Here is a 24,708-nt window from a genome sequence, read left to right as displayed (position 1 = left end):
TTTTGCCAAATGCCATTATAATAAGATGAATTCCGTTTGAAATGAAAGAGTCTGCATTAAAGTACTTTAGAATGCCGTGTCGTGTATGTGTGTGTGTGTGTGTGTAATGTAAACAGACACACCAGACCAAATGGCCTCAGTGGTCAAATAAATTTCGTAAATTCTCTAACTGTTCTCCGACCTGAGATTTTAGATCAGAGGTGGGCAACCTAAGACCCCCATGTGGGCTATTTTTTGAGCCCGGCATAGTAGTCCTCATATATTTTCATGAATTTAGTATCGCTATGGCAGGAAAACGGTTTCCAACCCCTGCTTCAAAAGATGTCTAAGCCAAACTGGCTTAAGTAGCAAAAATGCTGGATTTGTATTGCATGGTCAAAGTGACACAATTCCTACAGAGAGAAAAAACTTGAAGTCATCAAATACAAAAAGATGTGATGTATACACACATGTCCGCACAAAAGAAAATGAATAATGCAGAAACCTGGATCAAGGGATTAAATCTGAATTAAACACTTTGAACCTACACTGTAAAAGCAGCCTAAGGCCAAACCTAATTCCGTATGATGCATGCTTGATTGAACTTCAAAGGATTAACAAGAATCCCATTGATTTTGAACACGAGTTGACATTACTTCCCCGTGTCGCTAGAATCAAAATTCATAAATTTCATCTCAACCTTTACCAGGATTTGTACCTAAAATGTTGCTTACTTGTGGACATTTGTTACAAATTTTGTTGCGTATTATGTTTCACCGACCGACCCACTATTTGGGATTCCCCCAAAAATGCAAAAATCCAGCCGTACTCGATGTTCCCAGACGCCACCCAAATGTTTTATGATTGCCAGTTTGATGCCAAAAGATGTTGGCAAAGCACTACTATTATAGGTTTGGCCTGACTGAGCACAATAATGTCAATAAAGCCAATAATGGAGGCTTGCTGAACCCCCCCCCCATAACTATTGAGTTACAATTCTAAACTTTTAAAGCCCCAATTCACCATCAACATCCCAAAAGATTTGGCGCACCTTGGAAAAAAGAAAAAGAAAAAAAGAAGAGGCATACACAAATGAAGAAAATTACTGAAGGATCCTATATATTATAAGCTAAAGTGAATTATTTTACATAATTTTATTCTGGGGTAAAATATTTAATTCAAGCTTCTCATTAGGTTAAATAATACAAACCAAGCCAATGTCTCACCCCCAAGAAAACACCAGACTGCCATTCGTTTTTTTTTTTAATTAGCACAGTTTGGAGGCTGCACTGACGTTCGCTATCCACAAAATAATACAAAGAATATTGATTTTCAAAGATAACTGACCCAAGGTAGAGTAGTTAAGCACTTTATTCAGCTGTACCTAATGTTGTGGCTGATGAAACCAGCAACACTCGAAAGTTGACTTCAGCACCAAGGACAGCAACCGCTATCTTTTCATTTCACTCCCTCTTGACTTCCTACTCGGTGCGTGGCTTGTTAAAAGCGTGTCATGTTCAGACGTTCTCGCTCGGTGTTGCTGCAAAAGTCCACACAGCCTACGCGTGTCACAGGAGTGTGACTCCTTACCCGCCTCTTCAACATCTCACACCTTCTGCTTCTGGATCTGCAATTAGTGATTCGCACTGTATGTCGAACTTCTTGAAGCGAGTCAAATTTGTGGAATTGGACCAAGATTTTTAGTGAAAAGGCTGACTTGAATGCAAAAAATATATATATATAGTTTTTTTGTTTGTTTTTATTGTAGTATGGCAGCACACCTCACTGGATTTGACTTTAGCTAATAGCCAGCAAAGGAGTCTGGATGTGTGAGTCAGTTTGGCTTTTTTGTTTGAGTGTGTTGAGTGAACACGTAGATGGCTATATAGCTTCTCATGCTAGCTGGTTTGAATGAACGCTGAGAACATTTTGTAAACAACGGGGTTTTGATAAGGATATTCTGTGAATGGCGGGCTGCATTTGATTCCATATGTTTGGGCTGTTTGACAAACAACATATGTAGACTGCTAGGTTAGCAGCTCGCGCTAACCACTAGTTAATTAAAAAGTGACTTTGATTTGTATATGTTGCAACGTGTCATACATTTGAGTATCAGTGCTGTGCTGTCCCTACATTAGCTTATAATGCTAAATGCTAGTTTGCTGTATTTTCAACATGTTAATAATACAGGACTGCAGTAGCTAGTAAGCTTGATAGGACTCTCGTTTAGACTGCTACTTTAGCTTCTTGCTGTAGCTACTAGCTAACTTTATGGACAATTCCGAACATCTAGACATTTCTGATATTTCCGCTGGTGCAACACACCTTACACGATGAAAACAAACGGCATATTGTATTGCTTTTGCATGTGACAATCATGTAAACCAAGCAGAATTGTTAGAGTAGTCTATTTGAAATCTAAATAATCAAAAACGACAATTCAAAGTCTGACCGGAGAGCTTCCTTTCACAGAGTAAGACCACCATTTTGACATAATTGTGACATAAGCTCGGAAGGACTCGAAGCCAAAATATGTATTGACCAGGAATTTGCAAACAAAGGAATAAGTGGTTAAGAAAATGAATGGATGGATGAATGGAATTCTATAACTGGTGTCCTGCATTTGAAGTCCATCTCTTTGTGCTTTTCATCAAGAGCAGGTGTGTCCAAACTACGGCCCGCGGGCCGTTTTTCAGCAGCCCTTAGCATTTACTAGAAATGAGATTTGACACGGCACACGAGGTTCGCTAATGAATGAATGCATAAATAAATAAATAAAAAGCTTGGAGATTGTCAGAGTGAGAAGAGAGGATTGTATGCAAAAATACATGAATTATTTGGAATGACTTGTACAATTATTTATGGAGAAATATATTGAATTTCTCTTCAAAGCATTGTGGTGGAAGATCATGACTTTAGAAGCAAAAATAGTTTCTTCCACCTCATACTTTTTGTCAATTCTAGTGGGATACAGGACCATAGACAACCCCAACATTTTAGAAAAATCCTTAATTATTTGCCATTTGAACAGAAATCTGCAATAGAGCAGTTTGGCAAATTAATTTGAAAATAAGCAATACATAATTGCTTGCTTGATTAATTTGAGCAATCATTTTATATTGGGCCATTCTTGCATTTTTCTGTATGTGGCCCTCAAATGAAAAAGTTTGCACGTTAAACCATGATCTTTTTGTGATAGCTGCTAGTTACTTTGATTTGGATCTTGACTGGCTGACATTTGAGGCCATCTGTTGGTGCTGTTTGACAAAAAAAAGAACATTGAATTAGACGTTACAGCTGACTGCTTCGCTACCATATGCTCATCATTTGTGATCAAAAAGGTACTGTTACGCGCAATTATGTGCGTGTGATATGTTTTTACGATACATTAGCGGTTCATTTTGTGTGTGATGTTTTTCTCTCCCCCTGTGACGACGTTGAAAGTGTTATGGCACTTATACAAGCCAGATTTTCTTGTTGTTGCCCAGCTGTACTAGGACAAGATTCCCAAATCATACACCATAAGGTTCTTGTCCTCATCCACCCTAAGCACCCACCCCTCCCCTCGGTTACCTCATCCGGTCCGCACCCCGCACCCCCTCCTCCTTTGCCGTCTGCATGGACCCTCCCCCTTTTTTCTCGCCTCCAGTCTGAGCATCGCAGCCCTCCCCTCCCTCCCACCCTCCACATCACACGCACACACACACCTTCTCCAACCGCAAAGCCCGCCGCTGTGTGACAGGAAGCCACAGGAACGATACAGACCCAGCGAGTAACGCACACACACATACACACTGAGCTCCCTCCTGACGGACTTTCTTCTTCTTCTCATTCTGTGTGCACTATAGCGACCGAGCTTGGATTTCTTCTCCCCCACCCGAGCATGAAAAGGATTGCCAGGATTGCCCAATTAGCCGCAATCCAGCAGCAGCAGCAGAAGCATCGCCGTCGCCGAGCACCGGATGCTCCAGCAGAAGTTGTTGACCGCGCAAGTCACACGGGGGGCCGAGACTTGGAGGGGAGCGTCTGATTTAGGTGAGTGCTGCGAGCTTGTTCGCTCCTCGTATGCACGCATACGTGCGCGGTCAGCATGGAGTATCGCGGAGTACAGTGCGCTTTGATTTTTTGAGACGTTTTATGCAAATGACTTGATTGTATCCATGTTTCTGGGGCAGATTTTCATTCCCCACACGTGTGTCGCATCTCTGTAATTGGATATGGAAAAAGCATGCTTCCTGTAAAGCATATTTTAGAAATGGGATGAAAACATATCTGCCGGTTGGGAAGTCTTTATACACATACAGTATGTGTGTGTGTGATAAACAAGAGTCTAATTATTACATATAGTGGTGTGTTCTTGTTTTTATAGTCATGTGAGCGAGCACCAACTTTCAAAATGTCTCACCATGCACACAAAACAGACCAAGGACATTTTTGTTTGATACACACTCTTCTCGTTCAGGATGAGAGTTAAAGTTCTGCTGATTTTCCATTCAAATAAACACCTAAATCTGTCTAAAATAGAAAAACAAAAACACATTTTCCAGGTATTATTACTTTTTTTTATTTATTTTTTTAATAAAACCCATCTGAACTATATAACCCGGCATGTCACTGGAAAGTTGTCTCACCTAAAAGTTTACCTTGATTGTGCTGTTCCACCGGCTCACTGCGAGGGGAGCTCCTGCTCTTTTCCACTAAAGGTGTCACGCTTCTGGCCCAAGGCGAGATGGCTGCTAATGATCCCCCGATATCAACGCCACAGAATAGGCTTCTGTTGGGGAAAAAAACAGCTCCCCGGAGCGATTCCAAGCTTTACTTGCTGAACACCCCCCCCCCCCAACCCCGCCTCCCCGCTTCTTTTTCATGTCGCATGAGACAGCATTGTATTTACAGCAGAGTAAATACATTCTGTGATCATTGTCTGGCCTCCCTTCATGTGAAAACCCGCTGCCTTATAGTCGCAATGTCTCGTTCGATTTGGTGGCCTTTTCATTTTTGCCAAGTGCCGCAACCGTATTCACAAGGATCCCCGTGTCACGAAAATGCCAGCGTTGGCTTCAAGCTGTATTTGCGGCGTGGCTTTTAGATGACCCAGTGTAGATGGTATCTTTCAAGGAATGTTGTCAGCGCTGGTCACTGGTGTGTATTCAAGCTTAAAACTAAGTATGAACTAAAGCTGTTGGCTCAACGGTAATTATGTATTGATTTCTGTTGTCCTTCATGAAAACAAACTGATTGTTTTGAATTTAATCGAAACAAGACATTTGCAAATATCTGATTTGACTTAATCAGTTGCAGAAAGTTTGGCGAGTACAGCATCAATCACTCTTGTGTGATATTGCTTAAATCTTGCTTCGTTGTTTTTAATCACTAAACAATATCAAATGCTACGGCAATACTGTAATTGATTAAGAAACAGTCATCGGGAAATGCAAAGTGAAATTTCATCCCATTATTCAATTTATCAATGGCACAATTGATTCAAATCAAAATGGTGAACTTTCCTTCCTGTTCAATATCAGCCACGGCTTCTTGTTATTTTTGTGCGTAAACATTTCGAGCAGATTTCATGCTGGTGAAGAGAGTTTTTAGGACTATTTATATAAAAAGAAAAAAAAGAAAAAAAAGTTGACTTTGGATCACCTCAGGGTGGCTTCTTCATTATAAATAATATATTTAATGAATATATGACCACGTGAAGGCAAGTGTTTGTTTTTTTTATTAGACAGATTTTGTCGAAGTATGAACTCTGGAATGCTCCCAAAATGGCTGCTTCAAACTACTGTGGTTGACTTCCTGTTTAATTATGAGCATACTGTAGGTCTGTACGGTTTTTATGTGTCTTGTTGTTTTATGTGTGCTGTTATAGCAACATATCCACCCAGTTTTGAGTTAAAGGCTAAAACTGGTTTGGGAGGCTTTTTTGTTTGTTTGTTTACTTACATTTTTACTACGATACAATTATTTTTTTGTCTGTTTATGGCAAATTGAGGCCCTCTAAAAGTCATTTCTTTTCATGGAAAAATAAAAGTCGATATTTCCTAAAGCAGTGGATCTCAGACATTTTATATCACCTATGTACCACCTCAAAAAATACTCGCTCACCAGGTACCACCATCAAGACCAACATCAAAATACATTAGCATAGTTAGCTTAAGTGTTGATTAAAAACGAGCAGAGGTTTTATTCCTAAAAAGTACATTTAATTATGTTGTAAGCCACAGTTTTACTATTGAAATGAGTGATTCTTCCCGAGAACACCAGGCCAAATTCACTCAAAATGGTTGAATCAAGGAGTCCAACTTTGTAGCTTTTTTTCGTGCATCCTGGCATAATAGACATAGCATCAAATTTCCTGTCAATCGGTGAAATGTTTTTTCAACTTTCCAGCGGCCACAACTGAGAGAATTTCTTGTCTTTTTCCAAACTTTGAATTACGATCATAAATGGAGAATGATGACAAATCGACTAGAGAAACTGTACAATAAATGCCCAATTCCGCTGAGTGTTTGCGATGCTAGCAAATGTTAGTTTCCTGTCCGGATTATTCAGGGTCTGTTCAAGGTTGCAATGTTTGCTAAACATCCTCTAAGCACCAGACGTTTGCCAAATGTTTTAATGGTTGGGCAAGAAAAAAACCAATTGAAACTGTTGGTGAGAGAACGTTTAGTGAACGTTGCGACCTTGAACAAATCTTTATCAAGAATCATCATTCGTTAACTTTTCAAACGTTTGTCCCTCATTTGGATAAAAAGGACATTTATTAGGGGCAAAGCATTTATTATTATTTATTAATTTTGACACAATGAAATGATGCATATTGAAGCTATACTGTATAAAAAAATATTGATTAAGCGTTAATTGTAAATATGAAATCATATTTGACACTTTCTTAATAATATATATTCTTTTTATCTTGTAACTGGCAACGTGTTTCCTTTTCAGTTGATAGCAGCAATAATTTAAATGATCTTGAACAAAACTTTTGTACACTTTCTCATGTCATTATCAGCCAGAGGATTCGACACACAAAAACCACACTTGAACTAAAAATTTGGCCAGCGTATGAATAATTTTAAGCTGTGAAGAATCTCAGTCTCGTAGTTAATTGCAGTTCTGCACGCCATTCAAGTAAAAAGGCGGTTTGAAAACTGAAGTCTGTGCTGAGCCTTTTGGGAACCCAGGCAGGCGCAGGAAATGATCACAATAGAGACATTTTATTTTTATAAATTTTTGAGACTTCCACTGTGCGCAAATGCTCCTCTGAAGAGTCAGATTTGGTCCTCTCTCTCTCTCTCTCTCTCTCTCTCTCTCTCTCTCTCTCTCTCTCTCTCGCTTTCTTTCACTTTCCGCTGCTATAGCCTTGTTCATTCTCCCTTCAAAGTAGGCAACACCTCTTACAGAGCTGCATTTGCATTCGTTACAGCTGCCCCCAAAGCCCTAAATGAACAATGAACTTGCAGTAGAAATAGTTGCACTTCGTTACGTATAGAACAAAGGACATCGATCCAAAAGTTGTTTTTTCTTCTATATAAATGAGCCAATTGCGTTTTTGGCTTGAATGGGGCCCCGTGTCACGCCCCACTTTGGCACCAGCCCAGCCCTCACCCCCACGAACACACTTACGCACTGACTTAAATGTATTAAATTAAGAAATCAGCAAAGTATGCAATTTGAATTAGGGCAACAAACAGATTAAAAAATACAACTCTTACAGCACATAAATCAAAAATAAACGACACTTAGCCTGACGGAGTGTTGGGGAGCCAAATTAAGCACTGGGGGAAACCCTGCAGTTCCCCTCACGCTACACGCTGCACTTCTCATCATGCCTAGCAACAATTTGTGAAACGACACATTCACTGCCATAGACGGCTATAGACGTCAAAGCTTCATTTTTACTGGGCTGGCAGTGAATTCGTTAACATAGTTTGGTTTGTTGTTGCACATTGTGATAGAATTAGTGGCGTGTGTTTTTATTGTTCCCGGTTGCAGTAATAGTAGTTGTATTTGTGTTTTGCAAACATGTCAAGTGTCGTGCTGTCATTTTATTTGCGCTGTGCGTGAGATTAGCATTCCGTTTCGTGAGCATGTTGTCGGCTTCTAGTGCAAGCACTTGTGAATCACCATTCAGGCTACATTCTCATGGACAAAAATCGACTATGTACCACAACGTCAATCTATCGGGTTGCTCTTTTTTTGCATTAGGGAACCACTTCTGGTGGCTAATCCCAGTACGGCTACACATGCCAGGAACAGCCACTCTGTAAGTCGTCAAAGTTACGTACTGTATTAGCCCCTACATTGCATATTGATTCAAAAGCTGTTCTATATGTGAGTCTTGTTTTTTTTTTTTTTTGTAGATAGGCGTGTAAAAAACGGCGCATTGTCATGCTGGGGGCAAGTCTAGTCTATGGGACAGTTTGTGTTTGTAGGCGGGGCTAGCAATTAGGCAACAAAAAGTAGACTCGATTTTAGATGCTCAAAAGCCAGGTCTAACTTGTGGTGTAACGCGATTTTTGTGGATTTTTATCGAGGCGCAGGCAGACAGATTTGGCGTGTATGGTGGATGTCATTGTATGTCATTCATAAATATGACAACAGCGTTGGACAATCCATCTGAACCACTGTAGAAGTTAATTCATTGAATGATACATTATCATTATCGTCTTAAAAATATCTTAATAGCACCCCTCTGACCGACCGACTAAATTTGCATCTTTTTATATGTATAAACACACTTTGCGTGTGCCAGTCTCATGCATGGAACACAGACATAAAAAAAAAGAAAAAAACATTTTTACACACTTTTGGGATTGAATGAGTTAATGCGAATGAGGGGAGCCGCTTCGATTGGCCAGAGTCTGGTACGTTCCATTCCACAACGGTGCAAAACGCTCTCATCTGTCTGCGTTCGTCAAACAAAATACCAAAAGAAAGACTACTCAATCATGCGCACAGTAAGACTGCGCTTTGTGCTGGACTTGCACTGGGCACGAAAACGGGGCCCTTGAAGTTAAAATTGCTTATCAGTCACTATATGGGAAGTAGTTCAAAAGCCATTTTGCTGTATTTGCAAGAGTCTTGATGTTCAAGCTGTGCATCAGACAAGACAGTAGTCAGTGATGCAAAATGCGTGCGGTGCTTTTAACAGCAGCATTTGCAAAAGATGCGACTATGTGAACACGTGGAATTTTAAAATCATCAAGTATTGCATACTATTGCAACACCCCATTTTTAATTGTTCAGAAATTGCCAACCGATCTTGATGAATGATAATGCTTATTCAATTAATGGAAAATGCAGCGCCTTCTGGTCCCGATCGTTATCAAGCTGAACTTCATAAGCTCAAAGCCTAATTGGCCACCGCATTCACCTGATATGGACCACAAGACTTTGGGTATTAGGCTGAGCCTTTACTTACTAATTATATGATTGGATGTAGCCTATTTATACAGTGTGCAGCCTATAGTTTCAATCAAAGTCTCAAATGTAGAAAGACTAAGGAGGTTGTAATTTGGCCTTGATTATGGGGATGATACCAACTCACTTGCCAATTAATTAGGGATGTAAAAATATTGTCATTAATCCTGCCTTCATGAGGCTTTTAATAATTGTTTCCCCCTTTTAATGAAACGTTTCCAGAGAGGTGTGCGGTTATTTTAATTCTTACTCCGGGAGCTGTAATTTGAGGGTGAGCTTGAAATGATTTATATAAATTACAGTGATGATATAGTGCTTATTCTCAAGGTAAATATCCTGATTTTCACAAGAGCTCCTCTTCATAGCTTTAAGTATCTTCGTATTAATATTTCACACACACAAAAAAAAAAGAAAAACTCTGCAGGTGTTAAATTAAAACGAGATAAGAGCAGGAGCACCAAAATGTTTTTTTGTGTGCGCCGCAGATAAATCATGATCTGTCTCAGCTCGTGCACAGGTGAGCCCAAACGAACGACTTGGGAGACAGAAATGGTTATGGGAGGGGATTTATTGTCAGCCTGAAGAGGCGCAGGTGTTTGTAGGCGACGAGAGAGGAAGAGGCAACCTGTAACCACGTCAGCTCTTCCTACGAGCACAGTGACTATATAGCATGATGATGCAATATCAGTTGCCTCTTATGGAATTCAGTATTATTTATTGATAGACTTAGACAATCTAACCCAGTTTAACTCATTCACTGCCATTGACGGCTATAGACGTCAAAAATTCATTTGAACTATTTCTATTAGTTTAAAAAAAACTTCCACTTTTGCTAACAAGAGTATGAAAACCTATTATTTTTTTGGGTGTAAATTTAGAACAGATATAAAATTTGCGATTAATCATTAGTTAACTAGTGAAGTCATGTGATTAATTACAATTAAAAAAAGAAATTGCCTGACAGGCCTAATTAAAAAAATAAAATAAAAATAAGGGCCTTTTAATCATAATTAATCGCATGATAATTTTATATCTGTTATTAATGCACAATAAAAAATATGAAATGAAATGAAAAATTTATAAATAGAAATAGTTCACATGCATTTTTGACGTCTATACTCATCAATGGCAGTGAATGAGTTAAGAACCATTGTTATAGATAGAAACTGTCTGTAGCCATTCATTCATTCATTCGTTCGACGAGATATCTATTCCTGTGTGTTAACACTTGTTATTCAGAGTTGATATCTCCATCCAATATTTATTGCTATAATTTGTCAACCCCAATATCATCACACTTTGGCAATTCTCCGCCTGCTTGCTTTTACTTATGAAAGCAGAGCTCACCCAGATTAAAGACAAAAAAATACATGAACACTCTTGGTGGCAGCAGCTCATGCACTATATTGTGTGTAAAAACAACACATATCCACCCCCGCACCGCCACCATATTGACAACTTCACCGAGCAATCATGTAACGCGAGTGTTTGTCATTTACTCGGCGCATGTTGAGCGAGGCCGTGGTTAAAAATCTGCCACAGTGCACATTAAATGACAATGAAATCTGTCATTTTAAGTCAGCATTTCTCTCAACGGACTGGCCATTAGCACATCTGGATGTGAGCTTTGGAGCTCACTAACCACATCCTGTCACATCCACCCAGTGGGGAGCATTGATTGGATAGCAATTAATGCACATTTGTGGTCAGTGAATGTTACTTCCTGGCCTGTTGCTATGGTAAAACCGACCCCACTTACCACACACATCTCCACCTTAATTTCTACTTTATCATCCGGTGTAAATCTGCCTTTTAAGAATAAGTAATGAGGGGGAAAAAAAGTTGGACTTAACCATGGCGACCCGTCCGTTTCTGCTCGTTTGGGTCCAATGATTTTTTTTTAAATTTTGCATGTAAATGAAAAGGAATCGTGTTTGGAAGGCAAACGGCACCCGAGGGCTCTGGCATTATTGCATTTAAACGAGACTCGCCTAAGGGTGAGGAATGTTTTTAAAAGCTAACAAATAATTATTATACAGTTGTTGATTTATTCTTCTTGCGGATGTAACCATACCTTTAACTTAACATGCTCACAATTTTTTTGCCCTTCATCTTAGGCAATAGTTGAGATCTTATAAATGATAAGATATTTATTGTGTCTTAGGTTAGCTCTGTCACCATATCTAAGCAGTTTAACTTTTTCACCTGCATTCTCAGAGATACTGAGGCAAATGGGCCGCGTCACGTGTGTGACTCCCAAACACACGCGACGTCACAAGCCGCACAGTTCTGAGGGCTTGATTTGGAATCTCAACTCCAGCCTTCGAGTCTGCATATGTTGAAGCTTCCTTTCCGCAGGAACATGCATGTTTAGGTTCACTGAAGTCTGTACAGTAAATTGTCAATAGGCGGGACGTGCCCCGCGATTGGCTGGAAACGAGTCCAGGGTGTACCCCGCCTCTTGCCTAAAGTCAGCTGGGATAGACACACGACCCTAATGAGGACAAGCGATATGAGTTCCGTCTACATCATTTAAAACTGAATGATAAAAGTTGGTTTACTTACAAGAATGAGGGTGAGGTCAGCTGTCAGCATGGTTTCTGTGGGAAAAAAAAGGATCTGGCATTGAATATTTAGCTATAGAACTTGAGGCTGGAGAAAACGCGGAATGCAATGAATTAGTAATGTGGTGCGGCAAATTTACGAGACAGGTTTAGGACTTAATGCTAGATTATAAAAACATTTTTAAGCCCTTAATTTAAAAACGACCCCTGCTGAACTCCTTTTTCTGTCCATGAACATTCTCTGTGCCAAGGTTAGAGTGTCACAAAGGGAATATGATTTGAGAGGGCTACTTTCATCCTCTGTCGTGTTTTTTGAAGGTCCAGGGATTCCCCCCCCCCCTCCCCCCCTCATGGAGTAGCCACTCCTCAATGCAGTGTTAATTTAATACCTTATCATGTATTACGTTATGTGTTTTACGATTTGAGCATTTGTACAAGAATTTGCTGTCATCTCGTGGTTCCGAGTCTCGGCACGCAGCTAGTGGAGACTAAGTGCTGCGGCGAGCTCTGTCCTGGATGAAGTGACACAAAAATAGCACCCACAATGCTAAAAATGCAGAGTCATGCATTTGCACAAGCTCTTAGTGAAGTGTGGGGGGGAAAAAAACAACTCTTGAATAAATGAACATGTTTCTACAAAAGCTCCGAGCACGGCAGTGTTGGCTCAGCTCAGCTAGTTGAAACTGCAAAGCACGAGGAAAAGGAAGTTGACATTATCATGCTAATGCCAACGGTACATGATTGCTCGCCCTGGTTCCACTTCAAAGTAAAATAAACCCCTGCAATTTCCCCTGCTGTGAACAGCAAAAAAATACATAAAATAAAAAATGCCAGCACTTAAAGCAACACTAGGCAACTTTCAGTGTACATTGATTATGGTGGCACCATATGGACAAAAGCGGAAGTTCACATTTCCTATGTGGACAAGCGCATTGGGTCGTTTTTTAGCTCACGCCAGCGAGTGAAATCCAGATCAATGTTGATGCTTGACTGTCCTTTCATCCAGGGTAACTTTTGACGTATGTCACAAAGCAGTCAGCACATTTGTAGTTTTTTTGTGTGGCTGTGTTCCTACCATCCTCCTCAAAGTTGCTTAATGCCAGTAAAAATGATACAGACCTCCTCAGGCCATGGCAAAGGTACCATTCAACTAGTTTTAAGTCAATGTTTTATCAGAAGAGTTATGAATATATTTTATCAAGGTTGAAAAGTTCCTTAGTGCTACTTTAAGCCACCCACTACCATTTAAAAAAAAATCCATACCTATATAAATGGTTTCAACTTTATACCACAAGCTATTATCCCAAAAAACATTTCATTATTTCACATTAATCTCACCTTAGCCTATAATAAGTGGCTTAAATTCAGATTTTGAAAAAAAATGCACCCAAACTGCAAATGTATGTCATTTTTCGAAATGCGTAAAAATGTCAAAGAATAACAAGATTTCTGTCAATTGTTAGCCTGACCTATTTTGACAGTCACTGCTATCGTGTGTCATCTAAAGAAAGAGCAAAAATGCAAATAGCTAAGGATAGGTTCCACAGGAAAAAAAATGCAAATAAGTGAATTTGTGAATATCAAAAAGGTGTAGTTCACTGTAGTGCAATAAGAAACTGCGAAACCCACACCCCATTGAAGTCATCGCATCGGAACCATTAAAGCGAGCTAGTGTCTGTTACTTCTCGGTTTAGGAGAATGTTTAGGCACGATGCAGCAAAGCTGTGGCGTATGATACTGCAGTATTCAGAGCTATGCGCACATACACGGAACGACTACCCTAATTAACAAGCATAATTTGGCACCTTAATTGTGAAGCACTGTCTTCTCTTGTGAAAATACGATCCATATCTTTGCAGTCTTTATGGCAGCTCATTATTATTATTTTTATTCACACTCGGAGCTGCCACTGGATTCATGGTGTATTTAAACGAAAGCATATCACAGAAATGTCATTGAGACACGTTGGAAGCTTTTTAAAATAGCGAAGAATGCACACACCTTTATATAGCAATTAATTCACCAATTACTGTGTTTATTGTAGGGCTGTCAGTCTATTAAAATGCATTAATTGTAATTAATCTCATGATTCCCGTAGTTAATTTGGGATTAATCATAAATTAATTGTGCATATTATATTTTGTTCTTCATGTTCAATAAAATTGCGTTTTCAAGTTTTTAGTACGCTTGTTAAATAATAGGGCTGGGACAAAATATCGTTTCAAGATACTTGTTCACACGATCCGAAGTATCGATCCATTAAGTGGTATCGCAATACTTAATTGATACCATAGATGGCCTTGCAGCGCGCCCACCGTGCAGCGTGGCTCTCTTACAAGTAGCCAGCCATATGTTAATCTGCTAATCCCAGAGGGGGAGTAGCATTGCGCCACCTCAATTTAGAGGCATATCCTTCAGCCATCAATTTCTGTTGAGGTGATTTTCCTGCCAGTAGATGGCATTTGCGTTTCACACTGGATGTTGATGACAGGAACAATACATTTTTTCATTTCAAATTAAGAGCAAAGTTAATTTGAACATGAAGTAACTCATTGGCTCATGCCCATTTTATTCATTGCAAATTACAAGTGGATCCCAGTCATGAAAAAAAAAATAGACTTAAACTCGATTTTAACGCACACATTTTGACACCCCTATTTTATTCATTTTACCAATGAAGGATATTCCTAGTGAATAGCAAGTACAACCGGGGTGAGTTAGGCTCCATCCATCCATCAATTTCGGAAGTGCTTGTCCTCATGAGGATAGGCAGGTTAAGCTAAGAGTTAATTCTGTACTGGTTGCCAACCAATCACAGGGGACTCGGAATAAGTAATTTTTCATCGCAGTTTGCAAGTCAAAATGAAATATTTACAGAAACTAACACAAGCTCAGGGACAGCATGAAAACTCTATACAGGAACCACTGTAGCTTGGATTTGAACCCTGAACCACTAGGACGCTGTGCTGGAAAATGAATAAAACATGACACAATCGGTACCTTATTATGTTGAGAGTCCTTTGACGATGTTTTTTTTTTTTTTGTAGTGCAAGCACAGGCCACCTCATGCTGTCGGACACCACTCACATTGGGGTTCCATCCGGTGCCGTTGAGGCTAATAACAAACAATCGCAGCGGTTCAGTCTTGGCAAAGCATCGCACACGTGTATCACTCAGCATAAAGATAGAAAAAACTAACCCGCTGCGCTTTGTTGTGCAGCCACTGCGGGTTATACAACAAAGTCGAAATGTCGAGGCAGGAGCCGTACTAAATGTTCACAGGCGTATAGTATCTGCGCGATTTGTTGCGGAGCGCGCTCCTTTTTTGTGAGAGGCGGCCCGGCTGGGGTACGGCGCCGTCTCACTTCAAAAGAGTCTGCAATTGGAAAGTGAATAAAAGCTGGTCAATTGGCCCTGAATTCCCTCAACTAAACCGCAATATCAGCACTGCCAAGGAAGGAAGCAGCCTGGCTAGGACCATTTTCAGCTTAAATCACTCAGCCCTGCACATTGACACGGAGGCCAGGCGGACAGGGAGGAAGGAGGAAGTGCGCTGGTTTTATCAGTAATTATAGAAATGCTATTTTCTCCCGTCAGGAAGCGGAGTAGTCATTCTTTAATCTCGACACATGGTCATCATGTAGCACACCTCTTACAAGGCCAACGTGTTTGAATTGTATTTCCGAGGAAATTGGAGTGACGGAGACTGTTGAGGGATACATGAGCCTGAAGGAGAAATGGAAGTTGACAGATGATAAAAGTTGAATGCAATTATATGACTTCAAAACCCCAATGGCTTGGTGCAAGGATTTTTAAGGGGGGTACATATGGGAACGGATTCGTTCTAAAATCCCATAGGTGGACCATGGACAGCTGGACAAAAAGCAATGACAAATGGGCTCCTCATTTTTCCCCCCCATCAGCAAAAAAAAAAGTATACATGATCTCGGGCCTTAAAAAGTTGACTGCAGAGTTCATATGAACAATGTTGCTAGCCAAAACAGCAGCACCTACCATTATAAAGAGATTCATTTAAATGAGGTGTCTTACAATATATTATAGTCAATATTATATTCAATATTAGCCCTTTTGTAAACTTAAATATGCATATTTAGCATATCGTAGATCCTCAGAAGTTCCTCCCTTAGACGTTTTCTTTTTCCCATTAGTGCTAAATGGGTAATACTGTAGGTGTAATTGTGTCAGTTAATTGACACAATTCTTTACACATGGACACATTAATTTCACTCCCAGCCATTTTCACTGAAGCAACCCCCTTTGCTCCCGGCTGTTTTACTGGATTTTGACAGATTTTGCAAGGCCCAACAGAATATTGTGTTCTATTGCTATAAAAACATGGAACCTACCAAACGATTCGAGTCTCTTCTTTCATCGGGTAAAAAAAAAGAAGTACATTTGTATCTGTTTCCGTTTTGCAGCAATTAGCCTTAGAATATAGCTAAGTTTTGTCATTATTCACAAACCCGGTGAAAACACTGGGGAAAAGAGCTTGTTGCAACATGGCTGATCTCTAATACTCTAATAACTACCATTGCTTGAAGCGACCTCTTCTGCATCAAAGCCTTCTGTATGCTCTACCATAAAAATATTTGGAGAAAAACAACGTAAAAATACGTTTTTTGGACCATGGCAAATTTTAAAATAGAACGTGTTTATACATTTTTGGGAGCAAATGAGTTAAATAATATGACATTCCAACAAACATTTATAGTATGAAAGAAAATCATAGGTTATGTGAAGATTTGTGCCACGTTTCTCTGCATTTGTGCATAGCAGTCCTTTTACTTCAGTTTTTAACTCAAGTTTGTTTCACTGCAATATCCTGGCAATATTGTTCCATGTTGCTCCAAAACTGCCTCTTCCTTGTGTAATTCAATGCAACATTTTTTCCGACGGGAAATTGGAAGACTTTCATGTTTCACCCCATGGGCTGACTTTGAACAATAATAAAACACAATCAAGACAAAAATGAATTGTTTTGCTTTTGGGATATTTGCGAATTACAAATCAACCAATGGCGATAAAGTCAAGACTGGAGTGTGTGTTCCAATATCTCTTTTGATTTCAACCTAGCAAGAAACTTGAGCGCTTTTCTCTACATAAAAAAAAACTAATTTAAGTTGTTGAATATGAACTAAACCTCTAGCACACCCTGCCAGTCTTCTCCTCCTAATTTTAGTATATAACACCAAGCGTAGCCGTTTCAATCATCTTATATATTGTTTGTTCCTTGGAGAAAAGAGGAGACAGATGGATAGATCCGTAGTGTTAGAACTGAGAATAAAGAAACACAAATCAACCCATTGAAAACAAAATAGCTGAAATGTCGTTTTAGCACACAAACCCTGCGCAGCACGATGAGTGTTTCTCAAGCATACGGTAGGAATCGTTTGTATTTCTGTCAGATTTCAGTTCGACTGCTGATATGGTAATCGTGTGCACTTCAAAACACAGAATCTAGCATTGATGTAATATTTGGTCCATAGATTATAGATTGTTTCAATGGTTCAACTGACATTTGCCATTTTATTGTTGCTGCTCCTGCGCCATTTTTTTATTTGTATTTTTACTGCGTGCTGAAATGGATTTTACACCATGGTGTGCTTTTCTTTATCAAGGCATTTATTAAATTTCTGTTTTTAGAAGGATAATAGTTGTCAATGGTGTAAATTTGCACTGGATTATACAGATATAGAATATGTTTTGGTCAGTGGACTAAAAATGTAACTCAACCCCCTACCAGACTCTTGCTCCACCCCTCACTAATATTTGAAAACAATGCTCAAAAGGGACGCTGCTTGGAGGACCGTTGGGCTTACACCAACGTGTCGGATTCATAAAGTGATGTGCTCAATCAATAGGGGTGGGAATCTTTGAATCTCACGATTCGATTTGATTCCGATTTTTGGGTGTGCGATTCGATTCAGAATATATTTTCGATTACAGACGATTTTTGATTCAAAATGATTTGATTGACACTGATTTTTGCTCCAATTTATAGATGCTCAAGGAATCATAATGATCTACTCCAGTTTGACTCGCTAATGCCAATTAGTGCGCTACTTGCGGCACTTTTATCACTCAAAATAATGGCTCCACGCTGCAAAAAAAACAACTTTTATTGGAATAACTTGATCGTGACTTTTTCCTTCTACTCTCTAATGTGGCTACAATTTAACAGTGTATCAGACCGCGTGGAACCACACTGCCCATAAGTGGCCAAATCGGGTACAACATGAACAGCGCTCCCAATAAAGGCACACACAAACAAAGGGAAGACAGTATAAAATAATTTAAATAAAATCGATTTGGGGATATTTAAAATCGATTCTGAATCGTACTAAATGAGAATCGCGATTCTTATGAGAATTGATTTTTTGGGCACACCCCTATCAACCAATGAGAGGACAGCAATTGTGTTTCTCCCAGTATTTAACCTGAAGATGGCGACACACAGAAATTTACGCTTTCAACAAAGATGCACTAAAGTGTCAAAATAATGACCAGGACATAGACAGCATTAGTAGACAACAGTTTATACAGATTATCAGGAAAAATACATAAATAACACAAATGTTTTTTGGAAACAATACATTTTTACAAAAAAAAACGTATTTTATAATCTAATAGTATGGAAGCATAAATATGTTTCACTTTATTTTTCATTTTCCACAGTTTTTAATGTCTGGAAATTGATCATTTATTTCCATACTTTTCCATATTGCATAGGAACTTGGAAACCAGATTTTAGTATCTTTTGGTACTGGAATTGGTGTTAGCTGCATGTTCGTCTTTGCCGGTTTACTATACATATGCACACATACATGCTATAGATTTACAGTGTGGATTCCAAACAATCAATTCTTAGAGGGCGGCCACCTTTACATTGACATGAGTCCATGAGGAGCGCAAGAGCATTATATTCCCACAGATGCTGCGGGTGCAGCCTGTGCTGATGGAGCCACTGTTGTTAGTGGTAATGACAGAGAGAAAGCGGTCCAGGTGAAGCTTAGCAGTGCTGGATCGTGTTCTCGCAACGTGCACACTCAGCATGCCGCCACGTCTCCCATGTAGGGCGCAGAAGAAGCAACACAGCACATTTGAGCAGTCGTTAGCAGGGGGGAAAAAAAATGCACAGTTTGCTGCACAACAATCTTGATCACGTTAGCGCTAAAAATACATCCAGTCAGGCCTAGGCTTGCAGAATCACAGGATTGTTCATAGTTGACAAGTCTTGGAATGCTGTATCTAGAAATTTAAGCTATTTATCTATTATGATTGTTTTCGTGTTCATTGTAAGAAACTGTTTAAAGTACAGTAAACACCCACTATTGATGCCCTTGCCGCGAAAAGCAAACAAAACAACAAAAGATCAATTGATGCCCTGCCACAAATATTCAAAAATGCCGAATTAATAGTTGATTAGTAGTTTAAACACACTTTGTTCCCAAAACACTTAAATATAATATCAAACCCATCTTAAATTACATTACGTTACATCATGACTCCGGGCTAAGCTTAGCTCCGCCCCAGTATGCAAATACTTTGGTAACGTATCACTTTAACATATTTCCTTGGCACCAGTTGCAACTTTCTAATTAATCGGCGATTTGACAGCATCTTCGAGCATTATATAGAAAGAGCACAAAAGTTGCAAATAAGAGAGTTTTTCAGAAAACAGCTGAGGTTCGGTTCCACATAAGAAAGTAGTTGCATTTGTGAATAGCAAATCACGAATAGCAGTGTGTTCATTGTACTACATTTGCTACACAGTTTGCTTATTTGTAAAGTTGTCATTTAAAGCTAACTGTATCCCTTTTTTTCTTTTTTTAAACATAAATGACACATTTCCCAAAGCGTCATTTAGAAAAATGTCCACTCCCTTTACAAGCCTATTCAGGGATTCATTTAAAAACAAAACAAAACAAAAACTAAAGCTTTATTAACAACACAGGTAAATGTGTGACATTTTAACATTGATGATTGTATAAAAATGTATATTTAAGAATGATTAAAATCCAGTAAAACTGTTCAACTTTTGAAGATACATGTCATGAAGAGGGAACGGGAACTATAATCAATTTGTGTCGTTGATTGACATTTCCGATTGTCGGTATTTCTGGTTTAATGCTGAGAGGAAGGCAAAATTTCAACTGTCGTTGTTTAAGTCAGCAATAGCCCGATTGTAGGATAATGTTAGATCTTAATAGATTAACCTGTAGTGTTGGGTGTGTTTACAGTGATAGACCCTCCCGACCTGCTGGGCTAACAAACAATGATGCTAAAAAAGTTCAATATTAATAATTACAAATTCTTGTGTGTGTGTGGCCAACACGGAGTTGGGACTCCATGATTAATACGTGCAACGTAGTGAATAATGATCAATCAAGGACCAACTAGTTGTTTGGAGTTAAGCTAACTGCTATCCTAACTTTTTGTATTTCTTCTTCTACAACATTTTGTTCCTTCTTTTTTTGCAAATTATTAAGGAGGCTCACGATTGTTGATGCGCTTGTCGATGCATGCCTGTCTTGTGGGTATGTTCGGGATATTTGGCATTTATAATCGGCGTCACAGTTTTTCATTTGGAAAATCTGCTCACCCTAGTGTATGCAAAGGAGTTCTCTGCTTAGAATGGTACCGACATACGTCATTTTGTACGCAATGAACTAGTTTGCACATCTTAAGGATACATTCTCCCTCTCAGTTACTGTTTTCCCATTTTATTTAAGTTATTCATTAGAAATGTTTTCCTGTAATTATAACTTCACTACTACTTAGGCGTGGGTTAGCGATAGAATACAAGTCTGGGTTGTGTGCAAATTCAGGTTACACCACTGTAGAAACAGAAGTCATAAGCCAAGGATGCCCTGAAAATATATTTATATTCTGCTGACACGTCCAGTGAGCTGCGTAATTTGGCAACAGAACGATAAGGCGCTGAAGCTTTTTCCAGTTTACTTTAAGCAGCTTAAATATAAATAACACTTATTTTAAAAGGCACTAGAAATAAATTGCATGTTTGTCACAGACATTCAGTCAAGTATTTTGGTGAGTTTGGATTTTTATTTTTTTTAGAAATCACATTATTGCGAGGTTGTTTGCGCATTTTCGACACTGGCACAATGTCATTTGCAACAACATGGCAGCTAGCGCTTGCTTTCCCGTCCATCTTAGAAAGAAAGGGAAGTGAGAAATGAAACGGCGAGCCCTGTGGCAAAAGCCTCTGAGCTGCAAAAAGAAAAAAAAGAGACAGCTCGGGGGAGGCGGGGGGGGGGGGGTGATACGGTGGCAGTGGGAGAATTTCAAAGGCAGGAGGTCAAGTGCACTCTATTTCCAATCTTAACACTCGGAATGGCTGCTCTAACCTGCGTCAAGAGGGCGTTTCTTGCTGAGGGTAACCTCACAGGGAAGCGCAGGCGGAATAGGGTGCAGGAGAAAGGGATTTCTCCATGGTATGCAGATCTACGCAATCTGGATCGACACGCCTACGTCCGCCTTGTGCAACTTCTCTCAAAGTGTAGAGTGCATGTAGAGTGACGCGCCAGATGGTTTGTTTGCGTTACCATCTGGGGACGAGACAATGGAAGCAGCTCGGAAAAAGGGTTGCCTTCCGTCTATCACATCGATTTGCAGTCAAGTAGAGAAGTAAACTACTTACAGTGAGTCAGCGTCTCTTGTTATACGCGGACAAATCTTTCTATCAGGAACAATGCTTAGTGCTGTGCTCCAGTTCCAACCGTGACAGCTTGACTTTCTGTTTGCTGTTAGGATACAGAGGGCCGAATTTTGAATGAAATTTGTGTTCATTTGAAAGAGAATATGTATGAAAAGTCCTTTTCGTAGTTCTTATTCATATGATGGATAGCGTAGCTATTCTAGGGAATTTTAATTAACTTGGATAATTTGCACATTATGGTACGTAGAGATGATTTGAATAATTATGGACAAAATAATGAATGCAGCACATTTCATTCAATTCATTTGTTGACTTCCAAGTTGTTCAAGTGTCGAAGTAACTTTGCAATTGGAAAATTCTACAATCGAAGCCGTCCCAATGTTAAACTTGAATTCTGCAGTACACATAAAAAAAAAAATAATAGGAAAAAAAAGATTCTTAACAGTCAACACAAGTATAAACACACTTTATGTAATGTAATAAATGCAACTCAGTTAAACTGAAAAACTTTCTTCAGTCTATTCTACCTGAAAGATACCCTCCATCCATTCATTTTCTACACTGTTCAACTCCTTAAAGGGATACTTGACTCACGGATTTCAGCAGTGAAAAGTTAATATTTTGTCCAGAGTTAATTTGATAATTTCATAATTTTTCATGTACAATTAATACCTTTAAAACAAATGTTTCCACTTGCTGTCGACTGAAGTAAAGCTTTCGGACAGACTCATTTACATGAAGCATGGCAAAAATCTGCAGTATATTGGACTTAAAGATAGATTCCATCTTATTGCGTTTTTTTCACAAAGAAAGTTAGTTTATTTTTTATAAAAATAAAACATGATTGTTTCAAAGTGATATTATTGGTCAGCATTTAAATTTGCATCTTATTTTACAGTGTATTTTGTCTCTTTGATGTTTATGCACTGTTTTTAAGTAATAAATACATCTAAAGGTACTTACCAGTTACTCAGTACTTGTGTAATTTTTAATTTAGTCATATTATAAAAGGAGCACTACCCTTACTTGAGTCTAATTTTTGGCTACTGTACCCACCTCGAGTTTGAAGCTTAGTACGAGTTCAAATAGCGCTGCTGTATTCTCTCTCCAGTGTGTGTTCGCTTCATAAAAGGTTCGTTTTCAGTTTGAATCGCAGAACGTCCTGACAGACAATTTAGTTTTGTAATTCTGTTCCGTTCACTGCTCAGGGCCATTTCATCGAAAAATCGGGAGAGGGAAAAACATGACCTGTATTTATAATTAGGCTGCCGCGGCTCTCTCATTATGAGGCAGCTCCTTCCTCCCATTTATTCAGAGCTAGAGAGTGTGCTGTTGTCGAAGCAGGCAGGGAGATCAATTAAAATGCCATATCATTTGAAATTTGGACAGCATATTTACAGTAGTTGCTACTGGCAGTTTAAAGAGTACTAGCATATACAATCCAAGCCAATACCGTATGAGTAGACAACTGCTGGTCACAAATTGGTCAAGCCCAGATGCGTTATTGTAATATTTGAGGATACGTGACTAACGACAGTGTTATGCTCCATCGTCCCCTCTTTTCCAAAATGTTCATTTTTTTTTTAATGCTCTCACTCTTCTTTTGAAAATCTCCTCTTATAAGCCCTTGTTCTCATCCATAGTTGTTTATTAGTGTGTCTGGTTCTGACTGATGTGAAATTTTAGAATCCCCTGCTGTTATTGTGAAGTGAAAGGTAAACCATACCACCCCATCATTTAAGGTAACTTAGGGTATCAACGGTAATATACGGTACCTAGAAGGTGGAATCAACTTGAAGTATGTAAGAACAAAATGGGACAAATCCAAATGATTGAACATATCAAACATAACCATATTTCAATATTGTCTGCATTTTTTTTTGTTGCTCGCTACTTTTGAAATCTGGTACTGAAATAGCAAATTGAATGTAGAGTAAAACACATGCGGTAGTATGTACAGTGTTAAGGATTCTAAATGGTTGAGCTCGATAAACTATAGTCCACTGAATGATCAGCGAGGCATTAAAATGGAAAGGATAGAATTTCTACTTCAAAGGGAATAGTGCTGGAAAGGAATTGTATGCTGGTGAAAATGTATGTATTTGAGGTATTCTGAAGTATAACATCGCAAACTGTAGTTGGAAAGTAAAAAACATTTTCATCAATTAACACAAAATTTGGTGAACATGTCTATCGTAAAAGGAAACACAAATAGTTACAAGGACCCATGCCTGAAATTGAACAGGAAGGTAGACAATATGGTTTGAAGCAGCCACCTCGGGTATTAGTTATTAATTAATTAATTTATTTATTAAATCGGATTCAAGATGTGTTGGCTCTGGAAAAAATCATTTCACAAGAATAGTGTTTGCCAACTATACTTAAAGTAATTGCTAGAGACTTAGTTGCAACTTAGTCAATGTTCTTCATATTACTGTTAATTTCCACTACAGTAAAGTACAGTACAGTATAGTTTTTGTTGTGGTTTGAGGTCTTTTTTTTTTTAGTATAGGACGAGGCAAGGCAAGGCATCTTGATGTACCGTATAGTACACAAGGTAACTCGATGTGCTTTACATAATTGAAAGTACATTTAATAAGCATTTAACAACAAATTATTATAAACTCATATAATGCAATATTTTATTAAGAATAAACGATAGCAGACTAAAATTACTAAAAGAACATAAAGTGAAAGAAAATTATGTTTAACATTCCTAAAAGATCTCAATTATCGGCAAAAAGGGGGGCAAAAAGTCTATTTTTTAACCTGGAGCTTAAAGCATTCACACTTGGGGCTGACAACTTTTTTGGCAGCTTATTCCATTTGTGTGCCGCATCACAGCTAATTGCTGCTTCACCATGTTTGCTTTGAACTCTGGGCTCTACTAATTGCCCCAGTCTGCAGACCTCAGAGCCCTACTGGGTTTATGCATTATACATATATTTCAAGTATTCAGGACCCCAACCATTTAGTGTTTTATAAACCAGTAGCAGACCTTTAACTTCTATTCTACAGCTGACTGAACCTGAGCTGTAG

General features: G+C 38.9%; 1 protein-coding gene across 2 annotated transcripts in view; it reads left to right on the top strand.

Annotated features, from left to right (window-relative positions):
- The first annotated feature begins 1,484 nt into the window (after positions 1–1,484).
- Positions 1,485–24,708, top strand: part of brinp1 (bone morphogenetic protein/retinoic acid inducible neural-specific 1) — a 154,798-nt gene continuing 131,574 nt past the window's right edge. Inside the window, exons 1-3 of one of the 2 annotated variants that reach the window (XM_086096939.1) lie at positions 1,495–1,627; positions 1,748–1,808; positions 3,828–4,014. The gene's annotated coding sequence lies outside the window, so the exon portion shown is untranslated. Of the gene's footprint in view, positions 1,628–1,747; positions 1,809–3,827; positions 4,015–24,708 lie in introns of both variants that reach the window. The other variant, XM_086096940.1, reaches the window with a different exon arrangement.

This window comes from Leptonotus elevatus, chromosome 15 (genome assembly GCF_054856555.1).
Source record: "Leptonotus elevatus isolate MCC_2025b chromosome 15, RoL_Lele_1.0, whole genome shotgun sequence".
NCBI classification, from domain to species: domain Eukaryota; kingdom Metazoa; phylum Chordata; class Actinopteri; order Syngnathiformes; family Syngnathidae; genus Leptonotus; species Leptonotus elevatus.
This window is presented reverse-complemented; position numbering and strand designations above follow the sequence as displayed.